The 20,955-nt window shown below is 35.0% G+C and overlaps 1 protein-coding gene and 1 long non-coding RNA gene across 12 annotated transcripts in view; one reads left to right on the top strand and one right to left on the bottom strand.

The window, feature by feature from the left end:
- LOC144301735 (uncharacterized) overlaps positions 1-17,405 on the bottom strand; it is an 80,780-nt gene extending 63,375 nt beyond the window's left edge. For 6 of the 11 annotated variants that reach the window (XR_013368500.1, XR_013368502.1, XR_013368499.1 and 3 more), the window contains exons 1-4: positions 17,233-17,400; positions 5,857-5,928; positions 2,797-2,865; positions 1,440-1,613 (exon numbers count right to left, since the gene is read on the bottom strand). This is a non-coding gene — a long non-coding RNA (uncharacterized LOC144301735). Of the gene's footprint in view, positions 1-1,308; positions 1,614-2,796; positions 2,866-5,856; positions 5,929-17,232 lie in introns of those variants that run through there. The other 5 variants (XR_013368496.1, XR_013368495.1, XR_013368498.1 and 2 more) reach the window with 4 other exon arrangements.
- The window catches only part of ROBO2 (roundabout guidance receptor 2), a 1,635,852-nt gene that overhangs the window by 215,503 nt on the left and 1,399,394 nt on the right, over positions 1-20,955 (top strand). The gene's annotated exons all lie outside the window — the stretch shown is intronic.

Below are 20,955 nucleotides of genomic sequence, written 5' to 3'. Positions count from 1 at the left end.
AAAAGTATAAAAAAAGATTTTAGTCTTTTATAAATAACTATAAATAATTGAAAATGCCAAAGACCCATCAGATATGATACCCAAATAACTGGATTTTTAAATTACTTACAATACAAATAGAAGTGTGGCAAAAGCACTTTCATTTCAGGTGTCATAGAGTTGTACTATTTTATTACTTACAAACATAATTTTTTATAAAAGGAAGCTATATCTGTTGAATGTGAGCTAGATGAACATACAAAATATTTTGTAAAATAGAGATGCATAGTGAACTAGATTTAAAATATATATACTTACACCATATAAATGCAAGGAGAAATACCTTATAAGATAACATAAAATGCAAGAAACCAGAGATATATTGTCCTTTAAAAGGGAATTTGATGTCTAGGATGATATGAGGTTAAAGTTTTCAGTAAGATTATCTGTAAATTGAGAATTGGGCACCTCTTTTGTAATGCTCCTGGAAGCTTACTTCAGGTAGTTCAAGCTTTTTCAATCAAGGGAGAAATTAACACATGAGACAATGAGACACTTTGTTTTTTGGGTAAGCTATCTAGTATCTACTATTTTTTCTCAGAATCTAATTATTTGTAGCATTATAATGAAATCACGTAAGAACTCTAATGGCTTATTCTCATTTATTTTAATTCTTTGCTATATTTGAATACCATTTTCATTTTATTACAAATTATAGACTTTATAGCATATCAGATGCATCTATTTTTTAGAATTTCCAGATAAAGTTTTGAAAGTTCAGTAAAGCAGAATTACCTGAAAGGAAAATCCTTTAATTGACCAGTGGTCCACCTGGGTAAACAGATTTACTTATATGAACTTGCTCCAAGAATGAGCCACAAGAGAATGTTTTGGCAAGAAATGAGGCTTGCCTCTGATTTCCGATAAAGATTTGAGTTGAAACAGTGTGTGTTCACTTAATCTTGTTAAATGTAGCACAAAACACTAAGTGTATTAGAGCGTGTATTTAAATGATAACAAACCCTGCTGTTAAAGCTAATAGGAAACAGTTCTTTTCTCATTGAGTTTCCACATTCAAGCATTCTTTTAGATATCATCATTTACTCTGACTTCTTATGGTTGACTACAATATGCTTTTGAGATGCATTTTTAAACTTTTGTCTTTCCTTATTGCTAAGCAACAGTTTCCGTTTTTGTTAAAGTGATAAAATTTGGGGGCAGCACTCTATTCAGAGGAATATCTATTAATGTGTAGTGCACAAATATTTAAACTTAATTAGGTCATTATGATTGAAAAATAATAGCTGAATTTAATGATGATGCTAATAATAGGCATTCCAATATTGAGACTTTTTCTATTAAGGATTATTTTCTGTATTTAAGTTAATCATCACATCTCAAGCTTGTTATGCCTCAATTAAAAAACAAAAATTAAACTGGCTTTGTTCTTGTGTGCATACCTTACTAAGATGGATTTGTTTTGGAGGAGCAGGAACAGGGGATTGAGGAGGGTGGTCCTGCAGAAGAGTAGTGGAATTCTTAAAGTCTTCATCATTTTCCTCTAGGAGACTTTAGATTCACTCTGCCTTAAGGCAGGGTGATGACCTCTCAGGATCCCTTCCAGCCTCAAGCACCTGTGAAGTAAAAAAGCATTTATAAAAACTTTAGAACACTTCTTAAAACATATAGTTATAAAAGATAGAGTCCCTGAAGCATATTCTGCTCTGAAGAACCAATATTGTTTATTACCTCTCTCTTAAATTTAACAAGAAAAATGTCAGGAAAAACATTGAGAAGTTTGTTTCCAAACTTATGGGAATGGCTGTGCTCACCCAAGCATCAGCTGGATGTGTATTCAAGACTTAAGAGCTTAATATAAAACTACCATCACTGAATCTTTTTCATGGTCATTATAAAGTAAAATGCCGTATGTCTGTCTTGTTAAATTTCATTCTAATTTATTTGACGAATAAAACTGATATAAATATCCAATTTACAGCACAATTTTGGCCTTTCCTCCCTAATAATAATGGATATGGGCTATATATTTTTGTGCCTTATCAGGCAACTTTTCACTATATCAACTGACAATAATTAAGTAAAAGTAAGCCTTACAAAGGATCTCAATTTGTAGAATATAAGTGAAAGATGAAATGCATTTCCATAGGGGTCCCTGGGTGGCACAGCGGTTTAGCGCTGCCTTTGGCCCAGGGCGCGATCCTGGAGATCCAGGATCGAGTCCCACGTCGGGCTTCCTGCATAGAGCCTGCTTCTCCCTCTGCCTGTGTCTCTGCCTCTCCCTCTCTCTCTCTCTCTCTCTCTCTCTCTGTGACTATCATAAAAAAAAAAAAAAAGAAATGCATTTCCATAGAACAATTATGACATCGTTGAATATAAAATACTTGGAATAACAAACTTATTTTCATATTACTGCGTTAGAGTACAGGAGCTAAATAAGTAATAGAGTCTAAGATCAACTGTACGATTCCCAGTTTTTTGAAGGGTAAAAGATAAAGGTTAAGGATAATAATAACTAGGTTGTTATGTTCCAGACACTGTTTCATCTGCTTTATTTTTATTAATAACTAGGTTGTTATGTTCCAGACACTGTTTCATCTGCTTTATTTTTATTAACTAATCAAATCCTCAAACCACCTTGTTATTATCTTAATTTTACTGGTGTGGAAATAAGCCACAAATGGTGAAATTACCGAAGTGACACTAATAATAAGTGGTAAAATCAAGGCTCAAATCTTTTTATCACTTTGGAGCCCACCTTCCAAACTTCCACATCCCATACATCCTGGCAGTTATTACCTGTATCTTTCCTCAGGCACTTCCCTGTTAAAAGCGTGTCTTCCTCCCCAGTGCTAGATGTTGAACAGTCTGTCCAAAGTTATAGAATTCATTAGTTAGTGGTGCTCCGAAGGCGAGTACTTAGATATCTATATTTTTTTACCTCATTATTTCACTGTGTTTCCTGTTATATTTCAATGTATCTAGATGTCTATTCTAGTCTGGAGGTGGGAGAAGAAGAAGATTAATGCATTGATATTTTGACTATTCTAACATATCTTCATGACTTATCTTTGTATAAGGACTTTATAGAATGTACTGTAGGAGAAACAATAGTTAATAAGAACTATTGTATTCTAATGGGGGAGATAAGGCTATTATCAGTGAAATTAAACCCTCAAATTTAACTTAGAAAAATGACAAGATCCATATATATATTCCAAACATTAAAAAAGACATTCTCTCTGGATTTACTGATCATGAAACAATTTATTTATAAAAGAAGTGATAACCAGCTTGGGCCTTAAAAATATGTATAATTCTGGGACCCCTGTGTGGCTCAGCCTTTTGTCTGTCTTTGGCTCAGGGCATGAGCCCATGGTCACAGGAATAGGTCCCAGGATCCAGTCCTTCATTGGGCTCTCCGCAGAGAGCCTGCTTCTCCCTCTGCCTATGTCTCTGCCTCTCTCTTTCTGTATCTCTCATGAATAAATAAATAAAAGCTTTAAAAAATATGTATGATTCTGACAGAATTGGAGAGGAAGGATATTCTAATCACAGGGAATTTTGTGGAAAGGAAAAAAAACAAAACAAATTGTTTTGGAGAAAAAGCAATTAGTAAGGCTTAATAAAAGCATGAGGTAGAGGAAGACAATTAGTAGAAAATAATTTGAAAATCAAGTTAACTTATATCCAGTTATGTCTAATTTTAGAAGTTAAGACCAATTATTTAGGTTCTATGGACTAAGTAAGAGGTTGTACAAGATTTTCAGAGCTAAGTGGTATCTGAGTCTTAAATGAAACATCTCAAGGTTGGTTTGGATGGGAGTAGAAGGAGAGTAGCTTTGTCCCATTCAACTTTTTCATGAAGGGAGTTACTTTCAGCAACTAAATAAAATACTTGAATGTGAATTAAACTCCCTGAGAATTTGAATACAACATTTTACTCAGAGGGCAGGACTGAAGAATTCTGCCAACTTTTGTGTCCAGGCACTAATATACATTGGTTCAATGAATAACTAAGAAGGCCAAAAGACTTTTTTTTTTTATTATTCTTAGAGACACACACACAGAGAGAGAGAGGCAGAGGCAGAGACACATGCAGAGGGAGGAGTAGGCTCCATGCATGGAGTCCTACGCGGGACTCGATCTCGGGTCTCCAGGATCACACCCCGTGCTGCAGGTGGCACTAAACCGCTGAGCCACCAGGCCCGCCGAAACATTTCAGCATTTGATGAAGGCATACAGGAACAAGAAGGGTGTCAATCATTTAGTAACTGAGACGATCAGACATAAGTTACAAGTAGAATAATAGATGGGCTGGGCAAATTGTTCAGAAAAGAGACCTTGGAAAGTTGTTTAAAAATGCCCAGTTCTGTTGGATGGTTCTTAACACAAAAGACATATAATAGGCACTCAATAAATATTGGCCGGATTAGGGAATAAAATGAAAGCTGCTTCGAAAAAACCAGCAAACAAACAAACAAACAAAAACCCTCTTAACTGCTGCTTAAGAGAGGATTAGTATGGTTAAAGTGGAAGGGGAATTAGGTGTGGAAGAAGACACCCCAGGAGGTGATACTAACTAATTAGGTGTCCTTTGACTGTATCAGGGGAGTCACCCAAGACGAACTGGGAGCATAGGACCCACAGATTTTGACAACTAATTGAATGTAGAGATGAGAGCATGGTGGAGATCAAGGATTCAATTGAGTTAAGCAGGACCATGCTGATGTCATTAACTAAATAAGGGAACAATAGACTTGTTGGGAAGGAGGTGCATTCTGTTCTTAATATGCTGAGCTGAGGCCATTGTGGAACATCTATGGATAAATTACAGACAAGAAATACAAGAGTTGAATTAAGTAGTGTAATTCAGTGCTGGTGATATGGGTTTGGAAGCCATTATTAAAGGTGTATACTTAAATCCATGCAAAGGTGCAAGATCATCTAAAAGGGATGGTGTAGAATATAGAATGAAAAGGGAACCGAAAAGAACAACTCGAAGAACGTGAACATTTAAGGAATAGTGGAAAAACAGACTGGCTAGAGAAACAGTAATTGCAATAATCTGGTGTCAAAAAGCTGAAGACACTTTTAGGAAATAAATGATTTACCATCTTACATTTTTATTACTTCCTTTATGCATTGTTTCACTTAATTTTCAAGAGAACCTACTGATAAAGGAAAGAGAAGAGATTAAAATTTTGTTTTCTGTGACTTCAAACCCCACATTCTTAAAAGTGCATAGTTCTAAACCAAAAGGAGACTGTGAATAGATGTATGGATTTAGGGATTAGGATGTCACTGGGATCCTTTGAGAATACATGTTCTATGGGAAAATGGAACTAGAATGCAAGAAGTTAGAATCATTGAGTGGTGGGGAAGTAGAGGCAATTATTAACTAATATACATACAACTATTTTAGACTTAAAAAGGCACTTCCAATTGCCTATAAATAGAAAGTAGAGGGAGGAATGTGTTAGAGTTCTTAAGAGAAAAATGATAGGCCTCAATATTTGAAGTACATTAGCTATTTATGAATTTCATGAACCTTCATTTGTGAATATATTACAGCAAAAGGGAAGGATTCATTAGATTTTAAAATAATTTGTCTCTGAAAAAGTACAAAAAATAGATTTGTACATATCACTAAGCTCTTGGGCCCATTTCAACCAGCTATATAAGGAAACTAAGGTAAAGCCATTTTACTCAGACTGGTTTATGCATCCCTGCATGAATTAATTATAGGATTTAGAAAGAATTGAATTTTTAACATTCATATGCATTATTGGATATCTTTAGATTGTGCGAAAGAAAATGAACAATTCCTTGGGTGATCATTTTTATTGCCATACTTACAGTTAATTTACTTCACAGTTCAGCCACTCCAAACTGAAGAACAGTCATGTTTTCATTTTCAGGGTTTTTAACCTGTGGAATTAGATGAACTTTCTTTAGGCCCCAGGACTCTCTGAAAATTAGACACAAGTAGTTGAATGCATGTACATTTTTATATGGAGAAGTTCCATGGCTTTCATCAGGGTCTCTCACTGCCCATTAGTTTCCTTGTTGAAATGAGCATTATCTACAGTTACAGCTGGCTTTCAAAAGTAGTAATTTTTAGTGCATCTTTAACTTGGTGAAAATGACCTTGTCATACAGCTGTGGCTTAAAAATAAAAAAAAAAATATTTTCATTTTCCACAGGACAATTTTGTTCCAAAATCCCTCTCTTTATTTTTAAAATCAAAGCAGTCATACAATTCCTGTGGTAGATGATTTGAGGTGCTTTGATTTGGTAACTTGTAAGGAAGAGAAAAACTGACTTTGAAATCACAAGGTTTTTATTTGGAGAGCTGGTAAAAAAATGATTTTCCCTATGTAATAAGCAAAAGGACCTTCTAACCTTGGAATCTGACTTTTTCCCCCCTATTCTACATGCTAGAAATAGCAATTTCTAAGTTCTTACAAACTTTTATAAGGCTTTGTGAATTTTTAATTTAGAAATGCAGGCATAAGAGAAAACAGCCCTACCAGAATATATTACCTGTGGGTTCTGAACCTCAATGTTCTCATCAGATAACAATGATGTTAAAATGAACAGGCACTGAGATATTTTCCAGATCAGGTGAAAACAATGAAGGAGACTAGTCAGATTAGTAACTTGTCATGCCCCCAATGAATTGACTAGTCAGCATTTTGCCTTGGTGTTTATGTAAAAGAGTCTATGACACCATAAAATTTTATATTAATACAACTACAACTATAGATAGATAGATAGATGATTTATAGATAGATAGATGATAGATAGATATAGAACTATTCACTTAAATATAATTCATTAGAAATAGAACTCAAGAAATTTTCATTCTATTTATTTCTCTTGAGTAGGAATCCATATTTCCTATGTGAAGTGAAATATTATATTCCAATAAATTCAATTTTTTCAAGCTCATTAGATATCCCTTAGTTGTTGGTGCTTACCAGATAGACAATCCCCAAGTTTCAGTCCTCTGTTCATTCAAAAATATCACTTGTCCATATTTAACTTATACACACTAACCTTTCCATTTTGCAAACTCAAGGAAGCTGCAGGGGAAAATAAAAAGAAGTCCTTCTATCAATATTTTACTCATTTGTTTTTAAGCCGAAAGCTGGGCAACATATATGTCCAGTGTGATTCTGGGGGAGAGAGCAAAGACTGGAATTTGAAACCTGCATTTAAATCTTATTTGTAGTGTGTTGTAGCTTGAAGACTTCTGGCATTTCATCCATTATATTTGTACCCTATTCCCTCATTTTTTAAAAAGTGAATAATAATATTTATTTTACCTTTCATACTGAAGTCCAAGAAATTTAAATGTGATTAGATGAAAATGGTTAGTAACATCCCCAACCTCTCAAAGAAAATAAGTAAATGTTCTCTTTGGCTATTTGTAACCATTTCTATAAAACATTAAAAAAAAACCTATCTCACATCTTCTTGCTTTACCTCTTCATTTCCTATCCTCTCACTTTTCTATCATTCTATACTCTTTCACAATCTTGGCAATAATCTCCAATGCAATGTTTAAAAGTCTTTATTCTTTCTCAATATTTATTAGTATGAAAATGAAATAAAACAGTTTATTTATATATGGAGGAATTGCATGGATGCTTTGATCCTGTCAAAGAAAGTGGAAATAGGATTACCAATTTATAGGGGTGCAAATGTGAGCAAATCTTTGTTGATGCATGTTCTATAAACACACTACATTTTGACGCAGACAGATGATGGAAAAGGGGAGAAGTAGGAAGGGCAAGATCAGAATCAGGAGGCCGAGAAACTGCCAGAGATGAACAAATCCTAGCAGATAAAGCCTTTCGTGGGTGTGGCAAATGTTCAAACACTGCAACATTTTTTTTTCTTTTCTTTTTATACAGTTAAAGGCTTTAGAGTCTCTGATTCATGTAAATTTATCAAAAAAAAAACAGTGCTTAGTTCAAACTCTTAATAGAGGCATGGATTATCTATACTGTTATTAGCCTTCCATGAATTCTTAGATGTGAAACAATGCTGTTTAATTTTTAGTGTTCATAATGGATTAGAGTCAGGTTGCATTTGTACGTAGTGTATTTCTACATCAAGGAATTTCTCTAAAAGAAAGGCAATGGCCCTGGGATTGCACACCTGGATTTTAGTTTTTGTTTTGCTATTATATGTTCAGGAAATCTTTAATCATTTTAGCTATCATAGCTATCATATAATTCTGAAAGTGTGTTGTGCAAGAGGCAATGAATGTGGTTGTTGAGAGAAGACTCTGGAACAAGACACCCATCCCCCTCTAGTTTTAAATCCCACCTCTACTCTGGTAAAATGAGATAATAAAATGCCAGCTTCATAAAACTGATAGAGGTTCAAACAAGCTGATTAATGTAATAGATTCATGGAACACGTAGCTACTAAAAATAATCAAAGGTTAACTACAATTGTAATTCATAACTGGCCGAATTCTGGTACTATTTTAAATACTTATAGAGTCCAACAGTGTATCTTTACATGAGAATTATATTTGTAATTATCCATTTTTGATCCTGAGATTTGGTTAAGTGCATATATTTAAAGTGCTATAAACTTATTGATGAAAGATAGGATTACAATAAGTGGTGGCTACTTGTGGCCAATTCCATGAAGGACACCTACATGTTTTATAGAGTGCATGTGTTCTCAAGTATGATGTAGCCTCTCTGTGAATTGATATGTAACTTGTGGCCAATTTCTGTTTAGCAATGATTTGGCAATTCTTTAAGACAAATTAAAAATATATTTTTAAAAATATATTTATTTGGGGGCAAGGGGCAGAGAGAAAGAGAGTTTTAAGCAGACTCTGCGCTGAGTGTGGAGTCCATGTGGGGCTCAATCTTATGATCCTGAGATCACCACCTGCACAGAAACCAAGACTCAGATGCTCAACTGACTGAATCACCCATGTGCCGCAAGCACAGCCATTCTATTATGGCTGAGTTTCTAACAAACAATTTAGTGAAAATTTTGATTTTCTTGATTCTCAATGTCAGGCTTGCTTTGTGACTAAAAAGCACAAATTATGTTGGAATCTCTAGTGTATTAGATATTATTATGTATTTCTTTTTGATATCCTGCCCTTGCCAGTGGTAAATATGGCTAATGAAAAAAATATGTAGCCTGAATATAAACTTTCCATCATTTATTTTATTATGGAGCAGAAAAATTTAATTAGACTATATATATATTCAACAGAGAATGCTCCAAATAGCAAAACTGAACCTTAAGTTTACTTAGCAAACTTGATCTGTATTGAAAATTACCAAAGGGAATAAAGAATAGATTTGGAATTTTATTAGTAGAGATTAAAATTTTTAAGAAACGTTCATGACTAGATGATAAGATAGAAACGTATCTTCACAAATGCCATTTTTAAGGAGATAAACACGTGTCAGAATCACTTTATACATTTTATAATATATACATGTAAAGAAAAATTCAGACATTGCTATCAATAATTTATAGTTACAAATGTCAAATGAGAAACTAAGAGTTAAGAGGTTCCTGGGTGGCTTAGTTGTTAAGCATCTGACTTCAGCTCAGGTCATGATCTCAGGGTCCTGGGATCACCCTGCATCAGGCTCTGGACTCAGTCTGCTTGTCTCTCTTCCTCTGCCCCTCCTCCAGCTCATACTCTGTCTCTCTCTCAAATAAATAAAATCTTTAAAAAATAGAAACTAAGAGTTAAAATCAGAAAGAGAAGAAGCTCAACTTCTTACTCTAATCCTGCTGTAGATAGAAATCAAACTATAAGTCAACATTAATAGCTTTTGTGCTTTCTCTATGCCAGAAATACAGAAAATATCTTTTTTCTTCTGGAAACAGAAAAAAACAGATTTTTTTCCCTCCAGCATCTTGACTGTTTTCTCTCTCTGCTGTCATTTTCAGAGCAGGAAATTACTTATTTCAATTTGAAGATATACAGGAAAATACTTGGATATTTCCAGATTGCACCTCAACAGGAAACTGGTTCTTTCTTCAAATAAAGAAAACAAACCCAGATATGTATTAGGAATTATTTTGCCTAGTTTTCCAACTCAAAGGTTATTTTATTTTATTTATTTATTTATTTATTTATTTATTTATTTATTTATTTACATTTTAAAAGAGCTCAGATAGGCTGCTGGGTTTGGTTTAAAATTGTCACAATGGCAGAGTAGATATTTTTCAGAATTTTCTGAGATTGGTCAATATTTGCTTGTCTGGGATGCAGGGTGGCTGCTTCCCCACCACAGGAAAAAGGGGTAAGCAAAAAGGATCCCCAGACACATTTGTGCCCTTTTATGAAAAAAGTAAGAACTTTCTCAGAAATCTCTGTAGCACTCTTCTTGCATCTCCTGAGCCAGATTGTTTTACATGGTATATTAGTTTGCTAGGACTGCCGTAACAAAATATCACGGGCTGAGTGGCTTAAACAACAGAAGTTTATTTTCTCACAGTCTGGATCTCAGAAGTCCAAATCAAGGTGCCATGAGGATTGCTTCCTGTCTTGCAGATGGCTGTCTTCTTGCCACTGTGTCCTCACATGGTCTTTCTTCTGTGTGCATACACAGGGAGAGAATTGGGTCCCAACCTTATGACCTCATTTAATCTTAATTACTTCTCTAATGGCCCTATTTCCAAATACAGTTTCATTGGGGATTAGAGTTTCAACATAAACAAATTTTTGAAGGAACAGAATTTAATTCATAACATGTAGTACCTACTCCTTTAAGGAAGGTTGGATATTAGAGATCAGGATTGTTAGGTGCAGCTCAGAATAGGATTTTTCTTTTGGGGTTGGGTAATTGTTATGGGCATTGTCCCGTATACTTTTGATGCTTAGCAGCATCCCTGGCCTTGACCCCTAGTAGCTTACAATAGCAGACTAGCAAGCCCACTTCCTTGCTGCCCCTTCCAAATTTAGGACAACTAAAAATGTCTCTAAACATTGCCAAATGTACCCAGGGAGTGAGTCAAAATCATGTTCCATCCCCCCAGTTGAGAACCACGAGCCCTTGAACAAAATCAGGGAACTGTTAATATTATGAGAGAGGAGATAGTTAATGAGGGAAAGTTGTAGGATAGACAATTAATAGAGTCTGCTACTGTGTCTTCTATAATCTGTTACCCAGATACTGGCTTAAAGGCCTCATGTCAATGTCAAACCAGCAGCCTGTCTGGGTGAAAGTTGTTTCCCTTTCTCCCCTTCTTACCTCAAGGCTGGAGATAACATAGATGTCTGCATTGTTACACTCTCACTCAAGGACTCCTACTGGAAAAATTATTTGAACTAATTGGGACTTTAATCCCAATGATCCCACTATTTCTTTCTCTTGGTTCATCAGCTTTGATCCTGGTTTATACACAGTTTAGATTCTACAGTTTATAATCAGTCTCTTACAGCTCTTACTTGCTTGCCTTTTTCTCCTTCATTTTACTCGCTCCCCCACCCCAAACTCCAGCCCTGAATCTACCCAAACTCTTACTTTTCCATAATTGTATCCTAAGAGTAAAACAAACAAAAAAAATTACTTTAAAAAAATTAATAAGACTGATTGCTTTCACTTTAAAAATTCATAATCACAGACCTTGAATGTTATGCCATTGAAAATGTGAAATTTTCCATTTTCATGGCAACTATTTCACATCTTTGCTTTTCTCAGATTGTACTTTCTGAAAATCAGATTCTATCATCAGGAAAATCCCCTGTATTTCCACTCTTTCCTCAAGGTCCTCCAAGTTCCTGCTCTGAATGAATTTTTTTTTTGCTCACCAGATCTTTAATCTAGAGTGTTTTTTCTGCTTCAAATATCTTTGACCTCAGTTATAGAACTCACCTGATTAGACCAGTCCTATATAGATAATCCTCTTTGGATTAGTTTAAACTCGGTTCATTCGATATTTAAATACTTCTACAAAATCCCCTTTACCTTCACCTTAACAGAGTAACCTAATGGGAGTAATATCCCATCACCTTTATAGTCTGCATTCCCATTCAGGAGGAAGGGATTACATAGGGTGTATATGTGGTGGAATGCCACAGAATCTTGGTACCATCTGAGAATTCTATCCTTACCGCAGACACTCATTGGCTAAGAGAAAGAAAATTTGAATAAAAATTAATAATTATAGTTCATTGAAATGACTGAGATGGCTTCTTGGTCTTTTGGCTTGGCTAAGTTCAAGAATTGAAATGACAGAGTTTGCATCGTGAATTCATTATGCACACTGAAATTTAAAAGTTCCAGAATACAGGAGCACCTGGGTGGCTCAGGCGGCTAAGTATCTGCCTTCTGCTCGGGTCATGATCTCAAGGTCCTCTGATGGAGCCCCACATCAGGGCTTCCTGCTCAGCACAGGGGTTCTGCTTTTTCTATCTCCCTTAGCACCTTCCCCCACTCATGTTCACATATACTTTGTCTCTCAAATAAATAAACAAAATATTTAAAAAAAGTTGCAAGATACACAGAGGCATCATGAAGCAAAAATAAGTGAATATAATGAACATGTTAAACTTTTTATTAATTTGAATAAGCAAAGGGTATGCATTTATATATATGCTTATTTTGTTTCTTCTATCTTTGAGTGTTTAATAAAGTATGAATATGTCCTATTTTTGTTCATGTAATTGGGAAAAACTTTCAGAAAGAACTGTTTTACATCTTCTATCATATTAAGCATTCAACAACCCCCAATTCTGCTCACATTTCATAATCTTGCTTCTTACCTCACTTCAAAAAATAGAATTAATCCAGAGAAATGGATTCCCCTCTCTAAAATCACAGCCATCTGCCTGTCTATGGATGTTCTGTCTCTATTCCTTCTGAGGGATGCCTCTTCCACTTGTACATGGTGTCTCATCTGCTATAAGACTTTTGCCACATTAATTACCCTAGATCTCTTTTAAATCATACTCCTCTTTGTATAGGATAAGTTCTTTAGCATGCCAGCACGATGTAATGTCTTTCAACATAAACAACAAAAAACAAAAGCAACATTTCCCTTCCATTATACTCCTCTATTTCTCTGTCCCTTTTCATATCAAAATTTTTCAAAAGAATCTAAAATACTATCTTGTTCACTTTGCAGTCTTATTCTTTAGCCTAGCCCAATCAGAATTTTATCCCCATCAACCTTCTAAAACCTCCTTCTCTGGTCACTAAGAACCTTCACAGTGACATGTTCCAATATTTGATTCTCAGCCTATTTTATTCAAATCCACTGCCTTATTTCAGTAAGGGAATAAAGAGTCGATTTGTCTCTTCCAGGAAATATATCCATTACTTGAATTTCCAAGTGCCTCATTCTCTCATTTCCTCCTATCTCCATGGCTTTCCCAATTCCTTTTTTTTTTTTTTTTTTTGCGTTCACATATGGATTTTTAAGAAACCAAACAAACTGACAAAGGGGCGGGGTGGGGGGCATGAGGCTTTCCCAATTCCTTTGCTGTTTCCTCTGTGCTTCTGATTGCTTCAAGTTGTGTTCCCCTAAGGTTCAGTGCTTGGCTTTCTTCTCACATCTTTATACTCATTCTCAAAATTATCTCACTGAGTCACCTACTTTTATTTTGTATATACCATTTATATGCTGATGGCATCCTTATTTTTCTCTCAGTCCTGAGCTCCAGTTTTAACACATCCAAAACAGAACTCTTGATTCTCTGCCCCCTCAAACCTGTTTTTTCCATTACTAAATTTAAAGGCCATCAAAATTCATTCAATTTCTTATGAGAAAAATCTTGATTCTTTTTTCTTTCACCATATATCCAGTGTATCAGAAACTTGTCAACTCTCCTTTAAAACAGAACCTGGATATGGTAAACAATATTGACCTCCGCAAACACCCTCCTGGTCCAAACCCACCCACCCTTTCTCCTCATGTTGTTTAAAATGCAGATCAAAATATTATCACTACCTGCTTAAGTCTTGAAAGACTGCCTCGGTGACTTCAGCTCCTCTCTCTCTTCTTGCTCATTTTGATTTTGAGCACATAGGCCATTCCCACCTTTGGGCCTTTGTATTTGCTCTTACTTCCATCTGAAAAACATCTTCTAGGTCTCCACATGGATAATTCCTCCTTTCTTTAAGTCTCTGCCCAAGTATGACCTCATCAGGAAAAATTTTCCCAATAAAATGTTAAAATACCACTTTCTCCTGAGGTCACACTCTTGTCTTTTACCAATTTTGACTTTTCTCTTCATGGTGCTTTTTCCTTACTTGTCATCTTATTCTATATTAATCAGTTTACTTATTTGTGACGTGTCTTCATAATTAGAACAGAAGTCTATGAGCGTATCTTGCTCTTCATGGAATTTCTATACCATAGAAAACTGCCTGACTCATGGTAGGTAGCCAATAAATATTTGTTAAAAGAATAAATAAGAGAATTTAACATAGCATTGGATAGGAAACTATTCTGAATTGAAAGTCATGCAACCATTAATCCTAAAATTTCAAGGCATATTCCTCTAAGGTTCCTGAATTTCACCATACTGCTGGGTCTGTCTTCCCCTCTTCTCCATTTTTCCTTCTCCCTTTCCTCTCTGCTGTAGTCAGACAAAAACTGCATAATCCTCACAATCTTATTAGAAAGTTATTTACCATATCAGAATAGTTACGAAGCCCTCCTTTTTGTAACTAAAAGGCACATTAAGAAATCGTCATAAACAAAACTCTTCCATCCCTAGTGGGGATTATGCTTGTCTTCTGGTAATGCTCTTGTGGAAATCTTAATCTCTCTTCCTCTCTCTCTCCCTCTCTCTTGTTTTGTCTTTCCTTTCACACTAAAATGGGATAGCATTATTTTAGAGATATGCCAAGTCTGGCTGTTCAGTGAGGCACCAGAGCCACCAGGGCATGCTACCTCAGAAGGCAGCCTATTTCAATTTCTAACAGCTCTAATTTTAAAAATGCTCTTTTTATATGATGAGCTAATATTTGCTTGGCTATAACTTTGATCCATTGCTACTATTTCTGCGGGCTAGGGCTCCTAAGCATAACTATTTCCTGAGTAGAAATAGAACAGCTGCTTAACACCTCCCATATGCTATTGCTTTATATAGTTGAAAATTGTAAATCCCCCAGCCTCCAGCACCTCCACCATACACTTTGTCAGCCTTCTGTTCTCTGTTGTAAATAAATTCAGCTCTGTAGCCTTCCCTCAAATGACCCATTTCCCAAACACTTGATTACTTCTGAACTCAAGGGAGGGGACAAAGCCTTTTCTGGGAAAACCAGCCATTTCTGGGACATTTTATTCAGGGAGGAATATATAGTATAATGTAAGTTGATTCTGAATTCTGATTTTAGTAACTATTTAATTGCCTTTTATTTAAAATAGCATATGTGTATTGATTTATTCAGTAAACATTATCAGGTGTGTCACTAGGTATAATACTATATACCAAAAATTTTAAAAAGCATAAGACTTTGCCATTGGTCTTGAAAGTTTGGTTCAATTTGTACAATTAGTAAATTTTCTTATGAGGTTTAAAATAACTTTCTTCTATGCCCAATGTTCTTGTTAAAGGATGCATGAGGCTTTAGTAGCATTTTTAATTCACCTTCAGGGTTATGATGTTCCAGGGCTCAACTGAAGGGAGCTAAGTCACTAGGCTATTTCCCTGGTGATGAGTCCGGCATTTTGACTCCCTCTGGGTAAATGGTAGCTGCATTCATTTCATTAACTTGTGGGTTATAAGTTAATTTAGGGGGAATATGCTATTATAGATTTGGATGAGTTCCATTAAACTCCATTAAAACTTTGACTGTAGGAAGCATTAATAGAGCTTCAAAGTCAGTCAATCAAAAGATTGATGGAGTATATAGAATGGAATGTTAAATGGAATATTTGATATGAACTATTAAATCTTTCAGAGGAATTCTTTTTCAATTTTAGATAGGGATTTGGGGATTGTCCTTCTAATGTATGTATCTGTGTTAAGGCTATGCATGGAAATAGCATAAGATATTTAATTAGAATTTTCTGTGATTTTGTTGTGATGAATTAGTTTATCAGTTTAAGTCCCCAGTGAGTTCTTACAAAGTAGCATTGCCTCACAGTGATAAATAAGGAAGATTTCTGAAGATTTTTGAAATTCATAAGTACCTCTACAATTTCAGGAAGAGAAGTAACCTCTCTTTGTCCCAGGAAGTTGCCAGATGCTTCTAATCATATTTTTGCTTACTCAATGTAAATTTTGAGGTACATATTACTTTTTATTATCCCCATTTTTCATTTGAGAAAACTGAAACTCACAAGTTTATGCTAATTTCCAGTATAATTAAGCAAGACTAGTATTTACATTTAGATCTCTTTTATCCTAAATCTTAGAATAGCTGCTATTAATGTAATATACATTACATTGAGCTGTCTGTTGAGCAGCTATCATATTATAATATGATAATATCACTTCAGTTATTAGAATATATTGTTAGTTAACTATGAGTAGATAATATAATTAGTGAATGAATTGCTTCTAGATTCATGAAAATTCAATTAAAGATATACAGGTAAGGGAAGGAAATTATATGATTATAGTCTTAATAGGGTTCACTGCATTCAGGAAAAACATATTTTATTTCCAATACAGAGGAAAGAAGCTATGTCCCAGAGAGGTTAAATAACTTGCCCACAGCTTCACAACTGGAAAAAATGCAGAGGTGAAATATAAACCCATGTCTGTCTGCCTTTATAAACTGGCTCTTTTCATCCAGAAGAAATGACTTGTATTTGGCTTTGATTTCATCTGAAATCAAATAAATGGACACTCACACATGAATGAGGGAAGATGACTGTTTTATGTCTTGTTTTTTTTCTTTCAAAGATACAATAAAAACATAACCAAGGGCAGTACCCTAAAGCAAACTATCTCCTGTAATTTCTTCTAAAAATACAATAAACCATTTGCTTTATTTTAGTTGGAGTGAGTGATGCTAGGTGTTGCAAAAGACAAACCTGTACAATCCCCATGGCTTAATACAAAATATGTTTATTTTCCCTCCACATGTTGTCACATGGGAATCAGTTCTTTCCTCTCCAAAGACTTGACAACCATCTTTTAGCTATTTCGTTTGAAACCCCGGCTACCAAAGTCTCAACAGAGGGATCAAAGAGCGTGGGCTTCACGTAGGAAGCACCAGGCCTGAAAATGGTTCACATCACTTTTATTTACATCATAGTGGCAAGTACCTGATCAAGTGGCTGCAAGCCGATTGCAGAGGAGCCCTGTGCTTGTGCAGGAACATAGGAGGATTTGCATAGCACTTCGAGTTATGTGCTCCACTTCAACAAAGATTTGGTTAACACATTTCTTCCTCTTGCCAGACAGCTAATACACACTCATAAGTGAACTGAACACATAGCTGAGCCATTGTGATGCAATCAGAAGTGAATGGTACAGCATGACAGGTAGGAGGAGATTGCCCTGGACAACGGGGGAGAAATAATTCCAATATTGTGTTTTAAGTGGAAAGGAGAAAAGGCAGGTTGGAAAGATTTGAAGAGGTATTTCCACATCAGAACATTGCCTTCATGATCTTACCCCAAAGTAACAGCAACTTCCTCAGAGAAAGAACTTGATATGAGTTTGGTTTGCCTTTTCTTTGATTGTTTGGATTCTTCATCTTTGGAAAAAGCTAAGATGCATTAAACGTTTATTATTTGAAATAACTAGGCTAAAACTGATATATTTGTACAGCCATATAGGCATTAGTGGAATGAGTGAGTCAAAATTTCAGTGGTTTTTAGGGTGATCAGACTACTTTAGATTAGATAGAAAAGTTCAAAAAGCATGATAGCCCTAAGTAATATAATATGGAAAGGATTTCAAATCAATATGAAGATAGAAAAATAAACAGATATGTAAGAGAAAATTCTCATTGTCAATGACAAGATAGCTGTTTAGAAATTATTTTGTCAGCTGAGCCATTTCTAGATTAGATTATTTTTAAGGAATTGTGGAGGAGTTGAGATTTGAGTATATTTGATTTTCTTTTTTTCAAGCTACTCTCCATGTTTCTATTATATATAAAAAGAGAATCAGCCTGTTAGGTGGTCACCAAGGATAAGTAAGTGAATTAGGCCACTGAATTGCAACTAGTCTTGAGGCATTCTGAAAACATTATGACTTTTAACCACCTCCTCTCTTCCATTTTATACAGATAAACATTTATTTTTCCAGGCAGATAAATATGTGTTTTAGAGGTAATGACATGAATATATTGATTTTCTTTTCAACAACTGTTGACTTTTTGGTTGATTTTATGCAATATACTCCTTGGACAAATATATTCTGTAGTTATTTCAGTATCATGATTGATAGCTTGAATAAAGTCATGCTTGATTGAAAATACAGAAAGACATTTAAACTGAATGGCTGAAAAATGCCATATTAAAGATGCCTGAAACACTGGTAAGTAAAGGAAAACACTTATTCTACCTTCCCTACATGTGCTATTAACTAAATAACACCTGAGAAATGTCTCTGTAAAAATATCACAAGTAACACATTCAAAAGAAATGTCAAAACTGGAATATCACCATTTTTGCTATCTTAACTAATTACTAGAGATAGGCCTAAATGATTGATGGCTTTTGACATCATAAAAGGGTAGGCAACCGGACGTTATGGGTCACTTGGCACAAGAACATAGCACTACCTATAGTTTCGTGGGAGAGAACCTGAGTCTGCTCCAGCCTCTAATTTGAAAGATGTACAGAGAACATAAGAACATATTGAATTGCACTTTGTGATTACAACTAGAAGAATCCAAATTATAGAAAATGCTCCTGGAAAAGAAAACTATTTTCTGGAAGGAAACTATTGATTTAAAAAAAAAAAAAAACTTTAAAGATACAATTAGATTTTAAAATGAGCAAAATAAAAGTATTCTGTTTATGTAAGTACATTTAAACATTACAATTAAAGTCAGACCAGTGATTGCTTTAGGTGGGAGAGGAGGGCTATGATGGGGATATGGATCAGGGAAGCAGCTTCTAGGATGAGTAGCAAAGTTCTACCTTGAAGTGAGCCGTAGTTACAATTTTGTAGGTCTGGAACTAGTTGTTAAGCCATTCATATCTTTCTATTGGGTTTACTTTATCTTACAAAGGAAAAGTTTTAAAGTATTTAATAAATATTCAATGTAAGTAATATCTGAAAGTCTCCAGGACATTAAATAAAGATGCATGTGAGTAGATATAACTGGTCCTTGAATTTATTGCAAAGAAAACCTAATTGTAAAACCACTTGTTGTGCTTTGTTAACCACTTTCACTGCAGACTATTTTCTTTTCCACCTTTTACTGTCAAACAACTTTGTTACCTTTTTTTTTTTTTCTCCCAATCCAAAAGACATATTGATTTTACTAGGAGGCTGCACAATACCATTTTGCTTCTCCCAGCCTATTTCTTTCTAAGGTTCTAAATTTCAGATCTATCATTTTTGACAGTACTTTTTTTTGGTCTGCCTTACCATTTCCTCCTGCTAGTTTAAATGTCCTTTAGGATTACTTTTTCTGAATCAGGACATTATAAGTGTTGTATTAAATATATATAGAATGAGATGAGTTTTTAAGATAGCAGCCATGTTCTCGTAAGAGAACCATACACTGAAAATAAGAGGAAATAAGAAAGTGAGGGGAAGATTTCTTCCATGTGCTTAAGGTAACAGAAAAAAAAGCATTTCAAAGCTCATTTGTCTAGGCTACACAGTAAAGTTATTTATCAAACTGCAAAAGTAGCCTTACAGGTACAAAATTTAGCAAGAATAGTATGTTTGAGGATATGTTTTTGTAGATATGCTGTAGATTCATTACACAGACCTATTCTGAATTGGACTCCAGAATGGGAATTTGTAAGTATAAATCAGTTTCTGGCATCAGATAACCAAGGCATATAAAAATAAGTTGAAACTACATCTGTGCTGAATGTAAGGTAGAGAGGTGAAAGGGACAGATGTGCCTGTCAATGTAAAGATCTTATTTAATGTCAGGCCTTAGGCAGTCCTCCATAATATAGAATTAATGAATTAAAAAGAAATCTGTAATTAAAGTGTACCTGCCTGGGCATGCTCTGTGCATATATAAAATCCTTATTTGTAAGCAGAAAGAATTGGTATTTTCCAAGCCCAGGAAATGGTCATTTTTTTGGGGGGGGGCTTGGTATCCCAACTCCATCCATCTATAGATTTCCTCTAACACCTTAGGAACTTATTAATAAGGTCCTATGTCCAGTCTAACTTTTAAAATAAAATTAGTTAACACTTTGCTAACATATATAAATCTTCTACCTTTTTTAGTTAAGGACTCAGGGGTAATGCTTGAAAGTTGCCTATAGAGAGCTTTTCTAGGGCACCTAAGAGATTTGTGGGTCAGGTCAGCCAGGACACAAAATGGGGTTAAATAGAGTATTGTGGACCAACAAGTCAATTAGCTGAAAAATGAAAGTATTTATTATAGCATAATAACCCACATGTGTGTAATCTGTAACTATATAATCAAGAATTGGTTCAATTTTCAAATAAAATGTACTCTATAGTAGGTTATAAAAAGACACATATTTCTGAGTATTTGTACATATTCTGTATAAAATGTGACTGGAGTGTGTTCCAAGGTCAAATAGGCATACATTTCCCTTCAGCCGCATTTTGACATCTTCTTTCTTTCTTTCTTTCTTTCTTTCTTTCTTTCTTTCTTTCTTTCTCTCTCTCTCTTTCCCTTTCTTTCTTTTTTAGATTTTATTTATTTATTCATGAGAGACGGAAAGAGAGATAGAGAGAGGTAGAAACACAGACAGAGGGAGAAGCAGGCTCCATGCAAGGAGCCCGATATGGGACTTGATCCCGGGTCTCCAGGGTCAGGCCCTGGGCTGAAGGCTGCGCTAAACCTCTGAGCCACCCGGGCTGCCCTGATA

Source organism: Canis aureus, chromosome 30 (genome assembly GCF_053574225.1).
Source record: "Canis aureus isolate CA01 chromosome 30, VMU_Caureus_v.1.0, whole genome shotgun sequence".
In the NCBI taxonomy this organism is placed as follows: Eukaryota; Metazoa; Chordata; class Mammalia; order Carnivora; family Canidae; genus Canis; species Canis aureus.
Note: the sequence above shows the minus strand (reverse complement) of the source record. Positions and strands in the feature narration are given on the sequence as shown.